Genomic DNA, 22,523 nt, shown 5'->3' with positions numbered 1-22,523 from the left:
TACATGTCACAGTACAGCACAGGCTACATGTCACAGTACAGCACACGCTACATGTCACAGTACAGCACACACTACATGTCACAGTACAGCACACGCTACATGTCACAGTACAGCACACGCTACATGTCACAGTACAGCACACGCTACATGTCACAGTACAGCACACGCTACATGTCACAGTACAGCACAGGCTACATGTCACAGTACAGCACACACTACATGTCACAGTACAGCACAGGCTACATGTCACAGTACAGCACAGTATACATGTCAGTACAGCACAGCATACATGTCAGTACAGCACAGTATACATGTCAGAACAGCACAGCATACATGTCAGTACAGCACAGTATACATGTCAGTAGTGCACAGCATACATGTCAGAACAGCACAGCATACATGTCAGTACAGCACAGTATACATGTCAGTAGTGCACAGCATACATGTCAGTACAGCACAGCATACATGTCAGTACAGCACAGTACACATGTCAGTACAGCACAGTACACATGTCAGTACAGCACCGCATACATGTCAGTACAGCACACACTACATGTCACAGTACAGCACACACTACATGTCACAGTACAGCACAGTACACATGTCAGTACAGCACAGCATACATGAGAGGGCTGCAGAGCTTGCAGTCTAGGGGAAGACAGGAGCAGGTGACAGGTCTGTGTGGAATGTGGGCCAGCCCCCTGCCACCTCCTCTCTGCCAGGCCATGTCCCAGGGGCCACAGCTGAGAGAGGAATGGTTCAGTCCTGTGATCTGTCAGTGTGCCCTCCTCCCCCTACCTGCCAGGATGGTACAGTCTGCAGAGGGACTCCGCATTCTCCATCCGCTCCAGATGCTGGAGACTCATCATTCTGCTGCTCTGTAATTGGACTCATTGTGGATTTGTCATGATATCCCTGGCATGCATCGCCCTCTGCACTGGTTACCGGGGATAGACGGGATGGGTGAGCTGTGATTGAGAGAAGAGGTGAGGTAAGTAGCACAGGACACACATGTCACTGCAGAATATTGCAGCATTTCTCCGTTATGCCGCATGTATGCAGAAGGTCACATGCAGAACTGTACATGTCAGGTTGCTCTAGTGATGGATCCCGAGTAATCCCATGGATTATTTAATGGTAACTAAACTCCCACAGTCCTAAGAGAAGCGTCAGGCCCTGAGGTACTGCACTGCTATTTATACTGATTCCCCACACCATGCCTGCTCCACCTGCATCTCTGCGCTGCTTACATGGAGGATTGGGTGCAGATACCCAAGGTCACTTTCACCACAAATGGTGTCTTGCTGCTGCACAGGGGCTGTGGAGATTGCTGAGTGAGCGAGCATCCTCCCTGACACAGCCTGATGTATCCAGAGCTAATGATGTGGAGGAAGAATTCCCAATTCTCCCTCCTCTGCTTCTCCCACTTCCAGCCTTACACTGTATATCAGAGCGACACAATCACACACTGCCGAGTGTAGCGTCCTCACACAGTGATATAGGTGATCTGCGGGGTCCCCTCTGCACAGTCACACAGTATGATATAGATGATCTGCGGGGTCCCCTCTGCACAGTCACACAGTATGATATAGGTGATCTGCGGGGTCCCCTCTGCACAATCACACAGTATGATATAGGTGATCTGCGGGGTCCCCTCTGCACAATCACACAGTATGATATAGGTGATCTGCGGGGTCCTCTCTGCACAGTCACACAGTATGATATAGATGATCTGCGGGGTCCCCTCTGCACAGTCACACAGTATGATGTAGGTGATCTGCGGGGTCTCCTCTGTACAGTCACACAGTATGATATAGATGATCTGCAGGGTCTCCTCTGCACAGTCACACAGTATGATATAGGTGATCTGCGGGGTCTCCTCTGCACAGTCACACAGTATGATATAGGTGATCTGCGGAGTCTCCTCTGCACAGTCACACAGTATGATATAGATGATCTGCGGGGTCTCCTCTGCACAGTCACACAGTATGATATAGGTGATCTGCGGGGTCTCCTCTGCACAGTCACACAGTATTATATAGATGATCTGCGGGGTCCCCTCTGCACAGTCACACAGTATGATATAGGTGATCTGCGGGGTCCTCTCTGCACAGTCACACAGTATGATATAGGTGATTTGCGGGGTCCCCTCTGCACAGTCACACAGTATGATATAGATGATCTGCGGGGTCCCCTCTGCACAGTCACACAGTATGATATAGGTGATCTGCGGGGTTCCCTCTGCACAGTCACACAGTATGATATAGATGATCTGCGGGGTCCCCTCTGCACAGTCACACAGTATGATATAGGTGATCTGCGGGGTCTCCTCTGCACAGTCACACAGTATGATATAGATGATCTGCGGGGTCCCCTCTGCACAGTCACACAGTATGATATAGGACTGATCTGCGGGGTCCCCTCTGCACAGTCACACAGTATGATATAGATGATCTGAGGGGTCTCCTCTGCACAGTCACACAGTATGATATAGGTGATCTGCGGGGTCCCCTCTGCACAGTCACACAGTATGATATAGGTGATCTGCGGGGTCTCCTCTGCACAGTCACACAGTATGATATAGATGATCTGCGGGGTCTCCTCTGCACAGTCACAGAGTATGATATAGGTGATCTGCGGGGTCCTCTCTGCACAGTCACACAGTATGATATAGGTGATCTGCGGGGTCTCCTCTGCACAGTCACACAGTATGATATAGATGATCTGCGGGGTCTCCTCTACACAGTCACACAGTATGATATAGATGATCTGCGGGGTCTCCTCTGCACTCACACAGTATGATATAGATGATCTGCGGGGTCCTCTCTGCACAGTCACACAGTATGATATAGATGATCTGCGGGGTCTCCTCTGCACAATCACACAGTATGATATAGGTGATCTGCGGGGTCCCCTCTGCACAGTCACACAGTATGATATAGGTGATCTGCGGGGTCTCCTCTGCACAGTCACACAGTATGATATAGGTGATCTGCGGGGTCTCCTCTGCACAGTCACACAGTATGATATAGGTGATCTGCGGGGTCCCCTCTGCACAGTCACACAGTATAATATAGGTGATCTGCGGGGTCCCCTCTGCACAGTCACACAGTATGATATAGGTGATCTGCGGGGTCTCCTCTGCACAGTCACACAGTATGATATAGGTGATCTGCGGGGTCTCCTCTGCACAGTCACACAGTATGATATAGGTGATCTGCGGGGTCCTCTCTGCACAGTCACACAGTATGATATAGGTGATCTGCGGGGTCCCCTCTGCACAGTCACACAGTATAATATAGGTGATCTGCGGGGTCCCCTCTGCACTCACACAGTATGATATAGGTGATCTGCGGGGTCCCCTCTGCACAGTCACACAGTATAATATAGGTGATCTGCGGGGTCCCCTCTGCACAGTCACACAGTATGATATAGGTGATCTGCGGGGTCTCCTCTGCACAGTCACACAGTATGATATAGGTGATCTGCGGGGTCTCCTCTGCACAGTCACACAGTATGATATAGGTGATCTGCGGGGTCCTCTCTGCACAGTCACACAGTATGATATAGATGATCTGCGGGGTCTCCTCTGCACAGTCACACAGTATGATATAGGTGATCTGCGGGGTCCCCTCTGCACAGTCACACAGTATGATATAGATGATCTGCGGGGTCCCCTCTGCACAGTCACACAGTATGATATAGGTGATCTGCGGGGTCCCCTCTGCACAGTCACACAGTATGATATAGATGATCTGCGGGGTCCCCTCTGCACAGTCACACAGTATGATATAGATGATCTGCGGGGTCCCCTCTGCACAGTCACACAGTATGATATAGGTGATCTGCGGGGTCCCCTCTGCACAGTCACACAGTATAATATAGGTGATCTGCGGGGTCCCCTCTGCACAGTCACACAGTATGATATAGGTGATCTGCGGGGTCTCCTCTGCACAGTCACACAGTATGATATAGGTGATCTGCGGGGTCTCCTCTGCACAGTCACACAGTATGATATAGATGATCTGCGGGGTCTCCTCTGCACAGTCACACAGTATGATATAGGTGATCTGCGGGGTCTCCTCTGCACAGTCACACAGTATTATATAGATGATCTGCGGGGTCTTCTCTGCACAGTCACACAGTATGATATAGATGATCTGCGGGGTCTCCTCTGCACAGTCACACAGTATGATATAGGTGATCTGCGGGGTCCCCTCTGCACAGTCACACAGTATGATATAGATGATCTGCGGGGTCTCCTCTGCACAGTCACACAGTATGATATAGGTGATCTGCGGGGTCTCCTCTGCACAGTCACACAGTATGATATAGATGATCTGCGGGGTCTCCTCTGCACAGTCACACAGTATGATATAGGTGATCTGCGGGGTCCCCTCTGCACAGTCACACAGTATGATATAGGTGATCTGCGGGGTCCCCTCTGCACAGTCACACAGTATGATATAGATGATCTGCGGGGTCCCCTCTGCACAGTCACACAGTATAATATAGATGATCTGCGGGGTCTCCTCTGCACAGTCACACAGTATGATATAGGTGATCTGCGGGGTCCCCTCTGCACAGTCACACAGTATGATATAGGTGATCTGCGGTGTCCCCTCTGCACAGTCACACAGTATGATATAGATGATCTGCGGGGTCCCCTCTGCACAGTCACACAGTATGATATAGATGATCTGCGGGGTCTCCTCTGCACAGTCACACAGTATGATATAGATGATCTGCGGGGTCCCCTCTGCACAGTCACACAGTATGATATAGGTGATCTGCGGGGTCCCCTCTGCACAGTCACACAGTATAATATAGGTGATCTGCGGGGTCCCCTCTGCACAGTCACACAGTATGATATAGGTGATCTGCGGGGTCTCCTCTGCACAGTCACACAGTATGATATAGGTGATCTGCGGGGTCTCCTCTGCACAGTCACACAGTATGATATAGGTGATCTGCGGGGTCCTCTCTGCACAGTCACAGAGTATGATATAGGTGATCTGCGGGGTCCCCCCTGCACAGTCACACAGTATGATATAGATGATCTGCGGGGTCCCCTCTGCACAGTCACACAGTATGATATATATGATCTGCGGGGTCTCCTCTGCACAGTCACACAGTATGATATAGATGATCTGCGGGGTCTCCTCTGCACAGTCACACAGTATGATATAGGTGATCTGCGGGGTCCCCTCTGCACAGTCACACAGTATGATATAGATGATCTGCGGGGTCTCCTCTGCACAGTCACACAGTATGATATAGGTGATCTGCGGGGTCCCCTCTGCACAGTCACACAGTATAATATAGGTGATCTGCGGGGTCCCCTCTGCACAGTCACACAGTATGATATAGGTGATCTGCGGGGTCTCCTCTGCACAGTCACACAGTATGATATAGGTGATCTGCGGGGTCTCCTCTGCACAGTCACACAGTATGATATAGATGATCTGCGGGGTCTCCTCTGCACAGTCACACAGTATGATATAGGTGATCTGCGGGGTCCCCTCTGCACAGTCACACAGTATGATATAGATGATCTGCGGGGTCCCCTCTGCACAGTCACACAGTATGATATAGGTGATCTGCGGGGTCCCCTCTGCACAGTCACACAGTATGATATAGGTGATCTGCGGGGTCTCCTCTGCACAGTCACACAGTATGATATAGATGATCTGCGGGGTCCCCTCTGCACAGTCACACAGTATGATATAGATGATCTGCGGGGTCCCCTCTGCACAGTCACACAGTATGATATAGGTGATCTGCGGGGTCCCCTCTGCACAGTCACACAGTATAATATAGGTGATCTGCGGGGTCCCCTCTGCACAGTCACACAGTATGATATAGGTGATCTGCGGGGTCTCCTCTGCACAGTCACACAGTATGATATAGGTGATCTGCGGGGTCTCCTCTGCACAGTCACACAGTATGATATAGATGATCTGCGGGGTCTCCTCTGCACAGTCACACAGTATGATATAGGTGATCTGCGGGGTCTCCTCTGCACAGTCACACAGTATTATATAGATGATCTGCGGGGTCTTCTCTGCACAGTCACACAGTATGATATAGATGATCTGCGGGGTCTCCTCTGCACAGTCACACAGTATGATATAGGTGATCTGCGGGGTCCCCTCTGCACAGTCACACAGTATGATATAGATGATCTGCGGGGTCTCCTCTGCACAGTCACACAGTATGATATAGGTGATCTGCGGGGTCTCCTCTGCACAGTCACACAGTATGATATAGATGATCTGCGGGGTCTCCTCTGCACAGTCACACAGTATGATATAGGTGATCTGCGGGGTCCCCTCTGCACAGTCACACAGTATGATATAGGTGATCTGCGGGGTCCCCTCTGCACAGTCACACAGTATGATATAGATGATCTGCGGGGTCCCCTCTGCACAGTCACACAGTATAATATAGATGATCTGCGGGGTCTCCTCTGCACAGTCACACAGTATGATATAGGTGATCTGCGGGGTCCCCTCTGCACAGTCACACAGTATGATATAGGTGATCTGCGGTGTCCCCTCTGCACAGTCACACAGTATGATATAGATGATCTGCGGGGTCCCCTCTGCACAGTCACACAGTATGATATAGATGATCTGCGGGGTCTCCTCTGCACAGTCACACAGTATGATATAGATGATCTGCGGGGTCCCCTCTGCACAGTCACACAGTATGATATAGGTGATCTGCGGGGTCCCCTCTGCACAGTCACACAGTATAATATAGGTGATCTGCGGGGTCCCCTCTGCACAGTCACACAGTATGATATAGGTGATCTGCGGGGTCTCCTCTGCACAGTCACACAGTATGATATAGGTGATCTGCGGGGTCTCCTCTGCACAGTCACACAGTATGATATAGGTGATCTGCGGGGTCCTCTCTGCACAGTCACAGAGTATGATATAGGTGATCTGCGGGGTCCCCCCTGCACAGTCACACAGTATGATATAGATGATCTGCGGGGTCCCCTCTGCACAGTCACACAGTATGATATATATGATCTGCGGGGTCTCCTCTGCACAGTCACACAGTATGATATAGATGATCTGCGGGGTCTCCTCTGCACAGTCACACAGTATGATATAGGTGATCTGCGGGGTCCCCTCTGCACAGTCACACAGTATGATATAGATGATCTGCGGGGTCTCCTCTGCACAGTCACACAGTATGATATAGGTGATCTGCGGGGTCCCCTCTGCACAGTCACACAGTATAATATAGGTGATCTGCGGGGTCCCCTCTGCACAGTCACACAGTATGATATAGGTGATCTGCGGGGTCTCCTCTGCACAGTCACACAGTATGATATAGGTGATCTGCGGGGTCTCCTCTGCACAGTCACACAGTATGATATAGGTGATCTGCGGGGTCCTCTCTGCACAGTCACAGAGTATGATATAGGTGATCTGCGGGGTCCCCCCTGCACAGTCACACAGTATGATATAGATGATCTGCGGGGTCCCCTCTGCACAGTCACACAGTATGATATAGATGATCTGCGGGGTCTCCTCTGCACAGTCACACAGTATGATATAGATGATCTGCGGGGTCTCCTCTGCACAGTCACACAGTATGATATAGGTGATCTGCGGGGTCCCCTCTGCACAGTCACACAGTATGATATAGATGATCTGCGGGGTCTCCTCTGCACAGTCACACAGTATGATATAGGTGATCTGCGGGGTCTCCTCTGCACAGTCACACAGTATGATATAGATGATCTGCAGGGTCTCCTCTGCACAGTCACACAGTATGATATAGGTGATCTGCGGGGTCCCCTCTGCACAGTCACACAGTATGATATAGGTGATCTGCGGGGTCCCCTCTGCACAGTCACACAGTATGATATAGATGATCTGCGGGGTCCCCTCTGCACAGTCACACAGTATGATATAGATGATCTGCGGGGTCTCCTCTGCACAGTCACACAGTATGATATAGGTGATCTGCGGGGTCCCCTCTGCACAGTCACACAGTGTGATATAGGTGATCTGCGGGGTCCCCTCTGCACAGTCACACAGTATGATATAGGTGATCTGCGGGGTCCCCTCTGCACAGTCACACAGTATGATATAGGTGATCTGCGGGGTCTCCTCTGCACAGTCACACAGTATGATATAGGTGATCTGCGGGGTCTCCTCTGCACAGTCACACAGTATGATATAGATGATCTGCGGGGTCCCCTCTGCACAGTCACACAGTATGATATAGGTGATCTGCGGGGTCCCCTCTGCACAGTCACACAGTATGATATAGGTGATCTGCGGGGTCTCCTCTGCACAGTCACACAGTATGATATAGGTGATCTGCGGGGTCTCCTCTGCACAGTCACACAGTATGATATAGGTGATCTGCGGGGTCCCCTCTGCACAGTCACACAGTATGATATAGATGATCTGCGGGGTCCCCTCTGCACAGTCACACAGTATGATATAGGTGATCTGCGGGGTCCCCTCTGCACAGTCACACAGTGATATAGGTGATCTGCGGGGTCTCCTCTGCACAGTCACACAGTGATATAGGTGATCTGCGGGGTCTCCTCTGCACAGTCACATAGTATGATATAGGTGATCTGCGGGGTCTCCTCTGCACAGTCACACAGTATAATATAGAATAGATGATCTGCGGGGTCTCCTCTGCACAGTCACACAGTATGATATAGGTGATCTGCGGGGTCCCCTCTGCACAGTCACACAGTATGATATAGGTGATCTGCGGTGTCTCCTCTGCACAGTCACACAGTATGATATAAGATGATCTACGGGGTCTCCTCTGCACAGTCACACAGTATGATATAGATGATCTGCGGGGTCCCCTCTGCACAGTCACACAGTATGATATAGGTGATCTGCGGGGTCCCCTCTGCACAGTCACACAGTATGATATAGGTGATCTGCGGGGTCTCCTCTGCACAGTCACACAGTATAATATAGATGATCTGCGGGGTCTCCTCTGCAAAGTCACACAGTATGATATAGGTGATCTGCGGGGTCCCCTCTGCACAGTCACACAGTATGATATAGGTGATCTGCGGTGTCCCCTCTGCACAGTCACACAGTATGATATAGATGATCTGCGGGGTCCCCTCTGCACAGTCACACAGTATGATATAGATGATCTGCGGGGTCTCCTCTGCACAGTCACACAGTATGATATAGATGATCTGCGGGGTCTCCTCTGCACAGTCACACAGTATGATATAGGTGATCTGCGGGGTCTCCTCTGCACAGTCACACAGTATGATATAGGTGATCTGCGGGGTCCCCTCTGCACAGTCACACAGTATGATATAGGTGATCTGCGGGGTCCCCGCTGCACAGTCACACAGTATGATATAGGTGATCTGCGGGGTCCTCTCTGCACAGTCACACAGTATGATATAGGTGATCTGCGGGGTCTCCTCTGCACAGTCACACAGTATGATATATATGATCTGCGGGGTCCCCTCTGCACAGTCACACAGTATGATATAGATGATCTGCGGGGTCTCCTCTGCACAGTCACACAGTATGATATAGGTGATCTGCGGGGTCCCCTCTGCACAGTCACACAGTATGATATAGGTGATCTGCGGTGTCCCCTCTGCACAGTCACACAGTATGATATAGGTGATCTGCGGGGTCTCCTCTGCACAGTCACACAGTATGATATAGGTGATCTGCGGTGTCCCCTCTGCACAGTCACACAGTATGATATAGATGATCTGCGGGGTCCCCTCTGCACAGTCACACAGTATGATATAGATGATCTGCGGGGTCTCCTCTGCACAGTCACACAGTATGATATAGGTGATCTGCGGGGTCCCCTCTGCACAGTCACACAGTATGATATAGATGATCTGCGGGGTCCCCTCTGCACTGTCACACAGTGATATAGATGATCTGCAGGGTTTCCTCTGCACAGTCACACAGTATGATATAGATGATCTGCGGGGTCTCCTCTGCACAGTCACACAGTATGATATAGGTGATCTGTGGGGTCCCCTCTGCACAGTCACACAGTATGATATAGGTGATCTGCGGTGTCTCCTCTGCACAGTCACACAGTATGATATAGATGATCTGCGGGGTCTCCTCTGCACAGTCACACAGTATGATATAGGTGATCTGCGGGGTCTCCTCTGCACAGTCACACAGTATGATATAGGTGATCTGCGGTGTCTCCTCTGCACAGTCACACAGTATGATATAGATGATCTGCGGGGTCTCCTCTGCACAGTCACACAGTATGATATAGATGATCTGCGGGGTCCCCTCTGCACTGTCACACAGTGATATAGATGATCTGCAGGGTTTCCTCTGCACAGTCACACAGTATGATATATATGATCTGCGGGGTCTCCTCTGCACAGTCACACAGTATGATATAGGTGATCTACGGGGTCCCCTCTGCACAGTCACACAGTATGATATAGGTGATCTGCGGGGTCTCCTCTGCACAGTCACACAGTATGATATAGGTGATCTGCGGGGTCTCCTCTGCACAGTCACACAGTATGATATAGGTGATCTGCGGGGTCTCCTCTGCACAGTCACACAGTATGATATAGATGATCTACGGGGTCTCCTCTGCACAGTCACACAGTATGATATAGGTGATCTACGGGGTCCCCTCTGCACAGTCACACAGTATGATATAGGTGATCTGCGGGGTCTCCTCTGCACAGTCACACAGTGATATAGGTGATCTGCGGGGTCCCCTCTGCACAGTCACACAGTATGATATAGGTGATCTGCGGGGTCTCCTCTGCACAGTCACACAGTATGATATAGATGATCTACGGGGTCTCCTCTGCACAGTCACACAGTATGATATAGGTGATCTACGGGGTCCCCTCTGCACAGTCACACAGTATGATATAGGTGATCTGCGGGGTCTCCTCTGCACAGTCACACAGTATGATATAGGTGATCTGCGGGGTCTCCTCTGCACAGTCACACAGTATGATATAGATGATCTACGGGGTCTCCTCTGCACAGTCACACAGTATGATATAGGTGATCTACGGGGTCCCCTCTGCACAGTCACACAGTATGATATAGGTGATCTGCGGGGTCTCCTCTGCACAGTCACACAGTGATACAGGTGATCTGCGGGGTCCCCTCTGCACAGTCACACAGTATGATATAGGTGATCTGCGGGGTCTCCTCTGCACAGTCACACAGTATGATATAGATGATCTACGGGGTCTCCTCTGCACAGTCACACAGTATGATATAGGTGATCTACGGGGTCCCCTCTGCACAGTCACACAGTATGATATAGGTGATCTACGGGGTCCCCTCTGCACAGTCACACAGTATGATATAGATGATCTACGGGGTCTCCTCTGCACAGTCACACAGTATGATATAGGTGATCTACGGGGTCCCCTCTGCACAGTCACACAGTATGATATAGGTGATCTACGGGGTCCCCTCTGCACAGTCACACAGTATGATATAGGTGATCTGCGGGGTCTCCTCTGCACAGTCACACAGTATGATATAGATGATCTGCGGGGTCCCCTCTGCACAGTCACACAGTATGATATATATGATCTGCGGGGTCCCCTCTGCACAGTCACACAGTATGATATAGGTGATCTACGGGGTCCCCTCTGCACAGTCACACAGTATGATATAGGTGATCTGCGGGGTCCCCTCTGCACAGTCACACAGTATGATATAGGTGATCTGCGGGGTCCTCTCTGCACAGTCACACAGTATGATATAGGTGATCTGCGGGGTCCCCTCTGCACAGTCACACAGTATGATATAGGTGATCTGCGGGGTCCTCTCTGCACAGTCACACAGTATGATATAGGTGATCTGCGGGGTCTCCTCTGCACAGTCACACAGTATGATATAGGTGATCTGCGGGGTCTCCTCTGCACAGTCACACAGTATGATATAGGTGATCTGCGGTGTCCCCTCTGCACAGTCACACAGTATGATATAGGTGATCTGCGGGGTCTCCTCTGCACAGTCACACAGTATGATATAGGTGATCTGCGGTGTCCCCTCTGCACAGTCACACAGTATGATATAGATGATCTGCGGGGTCCCCTCTGCACAGTCACACAGTATGATATAGATGATCTGCGGGGTCTCCTCTGCACAGTCACACAGTATGATATAGGTGATCTGCGGGGTCCCCTCTGCACAGTCACACAGTATGATATAGATGATCTGCGGGGTCCCCTCTGCACTGTCACACAGTGATATAGATGATCTGCGGGGTTTCCTCTGCACAGTCACACAGTATGATATAGGTGATCTGTGGGGTCCCCTCTGCACAGTCACACAGTATGATATAGGTGATCTGTGGGGTCTCCTCTGCACAGTCACACAGTATGATATAGGTGATCTGCGGGGTCCCCTCTGCACAGTCACACAGTATGATATAGGTGATCTGCGGGGTCCCCTCTGCACAGTCACACATTATGATATATATGATCTGCGGGGTCCCCTCTGCACAGTCACACAGTATGATATAGATGATCTGCGGGGTCTCCTCTGCACTGTCACACAGTGATATAGATGATCTGCGGGGTCTCCTCTGCACAGTCACACAGTATGATATAGATGATCTACGGGGTCCCCTCTGCACTGTCACACAGTATGATATAGGTGATCTGCGGGGTCTCCTCTGCACAGTCACACAGTGATATAGGTGATCTGCGGGGTCCCCTCTGCACAGTCACACAGTATGATATATATGATCTGCGGGGTCCCCTCTGCACAGTCACACAGTATGATATATATGATCTGCGGGGTCCCCTCTGCACAGTCACACAGTATGATATAGATGATCTGCGGGGTCTCCTCTGCACACTCACACAGTGATATAGGTGATCTGCGGGGTCTCCTCTGCACAGTCACACAGTATGATATAGATGATCTGCGGGGTCTCCTCTGCACACTCACACAGTGATATAGGTGATCTGCGGGGTCTCCTCTGCACAGTCACACAGTATGATATAGGTGATCTGCGGGGTCCCCTCTGCACAGTCACAAAGTATGATATAGATGATCTGCGGGGTCTCCTCTGCACAGTCACACAGTTTGATATAGATGATCTGCGGGGTCCCCTCTGCACAGTCACACAGTATGATATAGGTGATCTGCGGGGTCCCCTCTGCACAGTCACACAGTATGATATAGGTGATCTGCGGGGTCTCCTCTGCACAGTCACACAGTATGATATAGGTGATCTGCGGGGTCCCCTCTGCACAGTCACACAGTATGATATAGGTGATCTGCGGGGTCCCCTCTGCACAGTCACACAGTATGATATAGGTGATCTGTGGGGTCCACTCTGCACAGTCACACAGTATGATATAGGTGATCTGCGGGGTCTCCTCTGCACAGTCACACAGTATGATATAGATGATCTGCGGGGTCCCCTCTGCACAGTCACACAGTATGATATAGGACTGATCTGCGGGGTCCCCTCTGCACAGTCACACAGTATGATATAGGACTGATCTGCGGGGTCTCCTCTGCACAGTCACACAGTATGATATAGGTGATCTGCGGGGTCTCCTCTGCACAGTCACACAGTATGATATAGGTGATCTGCGGGGTCTCCTCTGCACAGTCACACAGTATGATATAGGTGATCTGCGGGGTCCCCTCTGCACAGTCACACAGTATGATATAGGTGATCTGCGGGGTCCTCTCTGCACAGTCACACAGTATGATATAGGTGATCTGCGGGGTCTCCTCTGCACAGTCACACAGTATGATATAGGTGATCTGCGGGGTCCCCTCTGCACAGTCACACAGTGATATAGGTGATCTGCGGGGTCTCCTCTGCACAGTCACACAGTATAATATAGGTGATCTGCGGGGTCTCCTCTGCACAGTCACACAGTATAATATAGGTGATCTGCGGGGTCCCCTCTGCACAGTCACACAGTATGATATAGATGATCTGCGGGGTCCCCTCTGCACAGTCACACAGTGATATAGGTGATCTGCGGAGTCTCCTCTGCACAGTCACACAGTATGGTATAGGTGATCTGCGGGGTCTCCTCTGCACAAACACACAGTATGATATAGATGATCTGCGGGGTCCCCTCTGCACAGTCACACAGTGATATAGGTGATCTGCGGGGTCTCCTCTGCACAGTCACACAGTGATATAGGTGATCTGCGGGGTCTCCTCTGCACAGTCACACAGTATAATATAGATGATCTGCGGGGTCTCCTCTGCACAGTCACACAGTATGATATAGGTGATCTGCGGGGTCTCCTCTGCACAGTCACACAGTATGATATAGGTGATCTGCGGGGTCCCCTCTGCACTGTCACACAGTATGATATAGGTGATCTGCGGGGTCTCTGCACAGTCACACAGTATGATATAGGTGATCTGCGGGGTCTCTGGACAGTCACACAGTATGATATAGGTGATCTGCGGGGTCTCCTCTGCACAGTCACAGAGTATGATATAGGTGATCTACAGGGTCCCCTCTGCACAGTCACACAGTATGATATAGGTGATCTATGGGGTCTCCTCTGCACAGTCACATAGTATGATATAGGTGATCTGCGGGGTCTCTGGACAGTCACACAGTATGATATAGGTGATCTGCGGGGTCCCCTCTGCACAGTCACACAGTATGATATAGATGATCTGCGGGGTCTCCTCTGCACAGTCACATAGTATGATATAGGTGATCTGCGGGGTCTCTGGACAGTCACACAGTATGATATAGATGATCTGCGGGGTCCCCTCTGCACAGTCACACAGTATGATATAGATGATCTGCGGTGTCCCCTCTGCACAGTCACACAGTATGATATAGGTGATCTGCGGTGTCCCCTCTGCACAGTCACACAGTATGATATGGGTGATCTGCGGGGTCTCCTCTGCACAGTCACACAGTATAATATAGGTGATCTGCGGGGTCCCCTCTGCACTCACACAGTATGATATAGGTGATCTGCGGGGTCCCCTCTGCACAGTCACACAGTATAATATAGGTGATCTGCGGGGTCCCCTCTGCACAGTCACACAGTATGATATAGGTGATCTGCGGGGTCTCCTCTGCACAGTCACACAGTATGATATAGGTGATCTGCGGGGTCTCCTCTGCACAGTCACACAGTATGATATAGGTGATCTGCGGGGTCCTCTCTGCACAGTCACACAGTATGATATAGATGATCTGCGGGGTCTCCTCTGCACAGTCACACAGTATGATATAGGTGATCTGCGGGGTCCCCTCTGCACAGTCACACAGTATGATATAGATGATCTGCGGGGTCCCCTCTGCACAGTCACACAGTATGATATAGGTGATCTGCGGGGTCCCCTCTGCACAGTCACACAGTATGATATAGGTGATCTGCGGGGTCTCCTCTGCACAGTCACACAGTATGATATAGATGATCTGCGGGGTCCCCTCTGCACAGTCACACAGTATGATATAGATGATCTGCGGGGTCCCCTCTGCACAGTCACACAGTATGATATAGGTGATCTGCGGGGTCCCCTCTGCACAGTCACACAGTATAATATAGGTGATCTGCGGGGTCCCCTCTGCACAGTCACACAGTATGATATAGGTGATCTGCGGGGTCTCCTCTGCACAGTCACACAGTATGATATAGGTGATCTGCGGGGTCTCCTCTGCACAGTCACACAGTATGATATAGATGATCTGCGGGGTCTCCTCTGCACAGTCACACAGTATGATATAGGTGATCTGCGGGGTCTCCTCTGCACAGTCACACAGTATTATATAGATGATCTGCGGGGTCTTCTCTGCACAGTCACACAGTATGATATAGATGATCTGCGGGGTCTCCTCTGCACAGTCACACAGTATGATATAGGTGATCTGCGGGGTCCCCTCTGCACAGTCACACAGTATGATATAGATGATCTGCGGGGTCTCCTCTGCACAGTCACACAGTATGATATAGGTGATCTGCGGGGTCTCCTCTGCACAGTCACACAGTATGATATAGATGATCTGCGGGGTCTCCTCTGCACAGTCACACAGTATGATATAGGTGATCTGCGGGGTCCCCTCTGCACAGTCACACAGTATGATATAGATGATCTGCGGGGTCCCCTCTGCACAGTCACACAGTATAATATAGATGATCTGCGGGGTCTCCTCTGCACAGTCACACAGTATGATATAGGTGATCTGCGGGGTCCCCTCTGCACAGTCACACAGTATGATATAGGTGATCTGCGGTGTCCCCTCTGCACAGTCACACAGTATGATATAGATGATCTGCGGGGTCCCCTCTGCACAGTCACACAGTATGATATAGATGATCTGCGGGGTCTCCTCTGCACAGTCACACAGTATGATATAGATGATCTGCGGGGTCCCCTCTGCACAGTCACACAGTATGATATAGGTGATCTGCGGGGTCCCCTCTGCACAGTCACACAGTATAATATAGGTGATCTGCGGGGTCCCCTCTGCACAGTCACACAGTATGATATAGGTGATCTGCGGGGTCTCCTCTGCACAGTCACACAGTATGATATAGGTGATCTGCGGGGTCTCCTCTGCACAGTCACACAGTATGATATAGGTGATCTGCGGGGTCCTCTCTGCACAGTCACAGAGTATGATATAGGTGATCTGCGGGGTCCCCCCTGCACAGTCACACAGTATGATATAGATGATCTGCGGGGTCCCCTCTGCACAGTCACACAGTATGATATATATGATCTGCGGGGTCTCCTCTGCACAGTCACACAGTATGATATAGATGATCTGCGGGGTCTCCTCTGCACAGTCACACAGTATGATATAGGTGATCTGCGGGGTCCCCTCTGCACAGTCACACAGTATGATATAGATGATCTGCGGGGTCTCCTCTGCACAGTCACACAGTATGATATAGGTGATCTGCGGGGTCCCCTCTGCACAGTCACACAGTATAATATAGGTGATCTGCGGGGTCCCCTCTGCACAGTCACACAGTATGATATAGGTGATCTGCGGGGTCTCCTCTGCACAGTCACACAGTATGATATAGGTGATCTGCGGGGTCTCCTCTGCACAGTCACACAGTATGATATAGGTGATCTGCGGGGTCTCCTCTGCACAGTCACACAGTATGATATAGGTGATCTGCGGGGTCCCCTCTGCACAGTCACACAGTATAATATAGGTGATCTGCGGGGTCCCCTCTGCACAGTCACACAGTATGATATAGGTGATCTGCGGGGTCTCCTCTGCACAGTCACACAGTATGATATAGGTGATCTGCGGGGTCTCCTATGCACAGTCACACAGTATGATATAGGTGATCTGCGGGGTCCTCTCTGCACAGTCACACAGTATGATATAGGTGATCTGCGGGGTCCCCTCTGCACAGTCACACAGTATAATATAGGTGATCTGCGGGGTCCCCTCTGCACTCACACAGTATGATATAGGTGATCTGCGGGGTCCCCTCTGCACAGTCACACAGTATAATATAGGTGATCTGCGGGGTCCCCTCTGCACAGTCACACAGTATGATATAGGTGATCTGCGGGGTCTCCTCTGCACAGTCACACAGTATGATATAGGTGATCTGCGGGGTCTCCTCTGCACAGTCACACAGTATGATATAGGTGATCTGCGGGGTCTCCTCTGCACAGTCACACAGTATGATATAGGTGATCTGCGGGGTCCTCTCTGCACAGTCACACAGTATGATATAGGTGATCTGCGGGGTCTCCTCTGCACAGTCACACAGTATGATATAGGTGATCTGCGGGGTCCCCTCTGCACAGTCACACAGTATGATATAGATGATCTGCGGGGTCCCCTCTGCACAGTCACACAGTATGATATAGATGATCTGCGGGGTCTCCTCTGCACAGTCACACAGTATGATATAGGTGATCTGCGGGGTCTCCTCTGCACAGTCACACAGTATGATATAGATGATCTGCGGGGTCTCCTCTGCACAGTCACACAGTATGATATAGGTGATCTGCGGGGTCCCCTCTGCACAGTCACACAGTATGATATAGGTGATCTGCGGGGTCCCCTCTGCACAGTCACACAGTATGATATAGATGATCTGCGGGGTCCCCTCTGCACAGTCACACAGTATAATATAGATGATCTGCGGGGTCTCCTCTGCACAGTCACACAGTATGATATAGGTGATCTGCGGGGTCCCCTCTGCACAGTCACACAGTATAATATAGATGATCTGCGGGGTCTCCTCTGCACAGTCACACAGTATGATATAGGTGATCTGCGGGGTCCCCTCTGCACAGTCACACAGTATGATATAGATGATCTGCGGGGTCCCCTCTGCACAGTCACACAGTATGATATAGGTGATCTGCGGGGTCCCCTCTGCACAGTCACACAGTATAATATAGGTGATCTGCGGGGTCCCCTCTGCACAGTCACACAGTATGATATAGGTGATCTGCGGGGTCTCCTCTGCACAGTCACACAGTATGATATAGGTGATCTGCGGGGTCTCCTCTGCACAGTCACACAGTATGATATAGGTGATCTGCGGGGTCCTCTCTGCACAGTCACAGAGTATGATATAGGTGATCTGCGGGGTCCCCCCTGCACAGTCACACAGTATGATATAGATGATCTGCGGGGTCCCCTCTGCACAGTCACACAGTATGATATATATGATCTGCGGGGTCTCCTCTGCACAGTCACACAGTATGATATAGATGATCTGCGGGGTCTCCTCTGCACAGTCACACAGTATGATATAGGTGATCTGCGGGGTCCCCTCTGCACAGTCACACAGTATGATATAGATGATCTGCGGGGTCTCCTCTGCACAGTCACACAGTATGATATAGGTGATCTGCGGGGTCCCCTCTGCACAGTCACACAGTATAATATAGGTGATCTGCGGGGTCCCCTCTGCACAGTCACACAGTATGATATAGGTGATCTGCGGGGTCTCCTCTGCACAGTCACACAGTATGATATAGGTGATCTGCGGGGTCTCCTCTGCACAGTCACACAGTATGATATAGGTGATCTGCGGGGTCCTCTCTGCACAGTCACAGAGTATGATATAGGTGATCTGCGGGGTCCCCCCTGCACAGTCACACAGTATGATATAGATGATCTGCGGGGTCCCCTCTGCACAGTCACACAGTATGATATATATGATCTGCGGGGTCTCCTCTGCACAGTCACACAGTATGATATAGATGATCTGCGGGGTCTCCTCTGCACAGTCACACAGTATGATATAGGTGATCTGCGGGGTCCCCTCTGCACAGTCACACAGTATGATATAGATGATCTGCGGGGTCTCCTCTGCACAGTCACACAGTATGATATAGGTGATCTGCGGGGTCTCCTCTGCACAGTCACACAGTATGATATAGATGATCTGCGGGGTCTCCTCTGCACAGTCACACAGTATGATATAGGTGATCTGCGGGGTCCCCTCTGCACAGTCACACAGTATGATATAGGTGATCTGCGGGGTCCCCTCTGCACAGTCACACAGTATGATATAGATGATCTGCGGGGTCCCCTCTGCACAGTCACACAGTATGATATAGATGATCTGCGGGGTCTCCTCTGCACAGTCACACAGTATGATATAGGTGATCTGCGGGGTCCCCTCTGCACAGTCACACAGTGTGATATAGGTGATCTGCGGGGTCCCCTCTGCACAGTCACACAGTATGATATAGGTGATCTGCGGGGTCCCCTCTGCACAGTCACACAGTATGATATAGGTGATCTGCGGGGTCTCCTCTGCACAGTCACACAGTATGATATAGGTGATCTGCGGGGTCTCCTCTGCACAGTCACACAGTATGATATAGATGATCTGCGGGGTCCCCTCTGCACAGTCACACAGTATGATATAGGTGATCTGCGGGGTCCCCTCTGCACAGTCACACAGTATGATATAGGTGATCTGCGGGGTCTCCTCTGCACAGTCACACAGTATGATATAGGTGATCTGCGGGGTCTCCTCTGCACAGTCACACAGTATGATATAGGTGATCTGCGGGGTCCCCTCTGCACAGTCACACAGTATGATATAGATGATCTGCGGGGTCCCCTCTGCACAGTCACACAGTATGATATAGGTGATCTGCGGGGTCCCCTCTGCACAGTCACACAGTGATATAGGTGATCTGCGGGGTCTCCTCTGCACAGTCACACAGTGATATAGGTGATCTGCGGGGTCTCCTCTGCACAGTCACATAGTATGATATAGGTGATCTGCGGGGTCTCCTCTGCACAGTCACACAGTATAATATAGAATAGATGATCTGCGGGGTCTCCTCTGCACAGTCACACAGTATGATATAGGTGATCTGCGGGGTCCCCTCTGCACAGTCACACAGTATGATATAGGTGATCTGCGGTGTCTCCTCTGCACAGTCACACAGTATGATATAAGATGATCTACGGGGTCTCCTCTGCACAGTCACACAGTATGATATAGATGATCTGCGGGGTCCCCTCTGCACAGTCACACAGTATGATATAGGTGATCTGCGGGGTCCCCTCTGCACAGTCACACAGTATGATATAGGTGATCTGCGGGGTCTCCTCTGCACAGTCACACAGTATAATATAGATGATCTGCGGGGTCTCCTCTGCAAAGTCACACAGTATGATATAGGTGATCTGCGGGGTCCCCTCTGCACAGTCACACAGTATGATATAGGTGATCTGCGGTGTCCCCTCTGCACAGTCACACAGTATGATATAGATGATCTGCGGGGTCCCCTCTGCACAGTCACACAGTATGATATAGATGATCTGCGGGGTCTCCTCTGCACAGTCACACAGTATGATATAGATGATCTGCGGGGTCTCCTCTGCACAGTCACACAGTATGATATAGGTGATCTGCGGGGTCTCCTCTGCACAGTCACACAGTATGATATAGGTGATCTGCGGTGTCCCCTCTGCACAGTCACACAGTATGATATAGATGATCTGCGGTGTCCCCTCTGCACAGTCACACAGTATGATATAGATGATCTGCGGGGTCCCCTCTGCACAGTCACACAGTATGATATAGATGATCTGCGGGGTCTCCTCTGCACAGTCACACAGTATGATATAGATGATCTGCGGGGTCTCCTCTGCACAGTCACACAGTATGATATAGGTGATCTGCGGGGTCTCCTCTGCACAGTCACACAGTATGATATAGGTGATCTGCGGGGTCCCCTCTGCACAGTCACACAGTATGATATAGGTGATCTGCGGGGTCCCCGCTGCACAGTCACACAGTATGATATAGGTGATCTGCGGGGTCCTCTCTGCACAGTCACACAGTATGATATAGGTGATCTGCGGGGTCTCCTCTGCACAGTCACACAGTATGATATATATGATCTGCGGGGTCCCCTCTGCACAGTCACACAGTATGATATAGATGATCTGCGGGGTCTCCTCTGCACAGTCACACAGTATGATATAGGTGATCTGCGGGGTCCCCTCTGCACAGTCACACAGTATGATATAGGTGATCTGCGGTGTCCCCTCTGCACAGTCACACAGTATGATATAGGTGATCTGCGGGGTCTCCTCTGCACAGTCACACAGTATGATATAGGTGATCTGCGGTGTCCCCTCTGCACAGTCACACAGTATGATATAGATGATCTGCGGGGTCCCCTCTGCACAGTCACACAGTATGATATAGATGATCTGCGGGGTCTCCTCTGCACAGTCACACAGTATGATATAGGTGATCTGCGGGGTCCCCTCTGCACAGTCACACAGTATGATATAGATGATCTGCGGGGTCCCCTCTGCACTGTCACACAGTGATATAGATGATCTGCAGGGTTTCCTCTGCACAGTCACACAGTATGATATAGATGATCTGCGGGGTCTCCTCTGCACAGTCACACAGTATGATATAGGTGATCTGTGGGGTCCCCTCTGCACAGTCACACAGTATGATATAGGTGATCTGCGGTGTCTCCTCTGCACAGTCACACAGTATGATAAAGATGATCTGCGGGGTCTCCTCTGCACAGTCACACAGTATGATATAGGTGATCTGCGGGGTCTCCTCTGCACAGTCACACAGTATGATATAGGTGATCTGCGGTGTCTCCTCTGCACAGTCACACAGTATGATATAGATGATCTGCGGGGTCTCCTCTGCACAGTCACACAGTATGATATAGATGATCTGCGGGGTCCCCTCTGCACTGTCACACAGTGATATAGATGATCTGCAGGGTTTCCTCTGTACAGTCACACAGTATGATATATATGATCTGCGGGGTCTCCTCTGCACAGTCACACAGTATGATATAGGTGATCTACGGGGTCCCCTCTGCACAGTCACACAGTATGATATAGGTGATCTGCGGGGTCTCCTCTGCACAGTCACACAGTATGATATAGGTGATCTGCGGGGTCCCCTCTGCACTGTCACACAGTATGATATAGGTGATCTGCGGGGTCTCTGCACAGTCACACAGTATGATATAGGTGATCTGCGGGGTCTCTGGACAGTCACACAGTATGATATAGGTGATCT

At 50.8% G+C, this 22,523-nt stretch overlaps 1 long non-coding RNA gene across 1 annotated transcript in view; it reads left to right on the top strand.

Moving 5' to 3' along the window:
- The first annotated feature begins 793 nt into the window (after nucleotides 1–793).
- LOC134957176 (uncharacterized) overlaps nucleotides 794–22,523 on the top strand; it is a 245,054-nt gene continuing 223,324 nt past the window's right edge. The window contains exon 1 of the long non-coding RNA XR_010186515.1: nucleotides 794–991. This is a non-coding gene — a long non-coding RNA (uncharacterized LOC134957176). The remainder of the gene's footprint in view (nucleotides 992–22,523) is intronic.

Source organism: Pseudophryne corroboree, chromosome 9 (assembly GCF_028390025.1).
Source record: "Pseudophryne corroboree isolate aPseCor3 chromosome 9, aPseCor3.hap2, whole genome shotgun sequence".
Classification (NCBI taxonomy): Eukaryota; Metazoa; Chordata; class Amphibia; order Anura; family Myobatrachidae; genus Pseudophryne; species Pseudophryne corroboree.
This window is presented reverse-complemented; position numbering and strand designations above follow the sequence as displayed.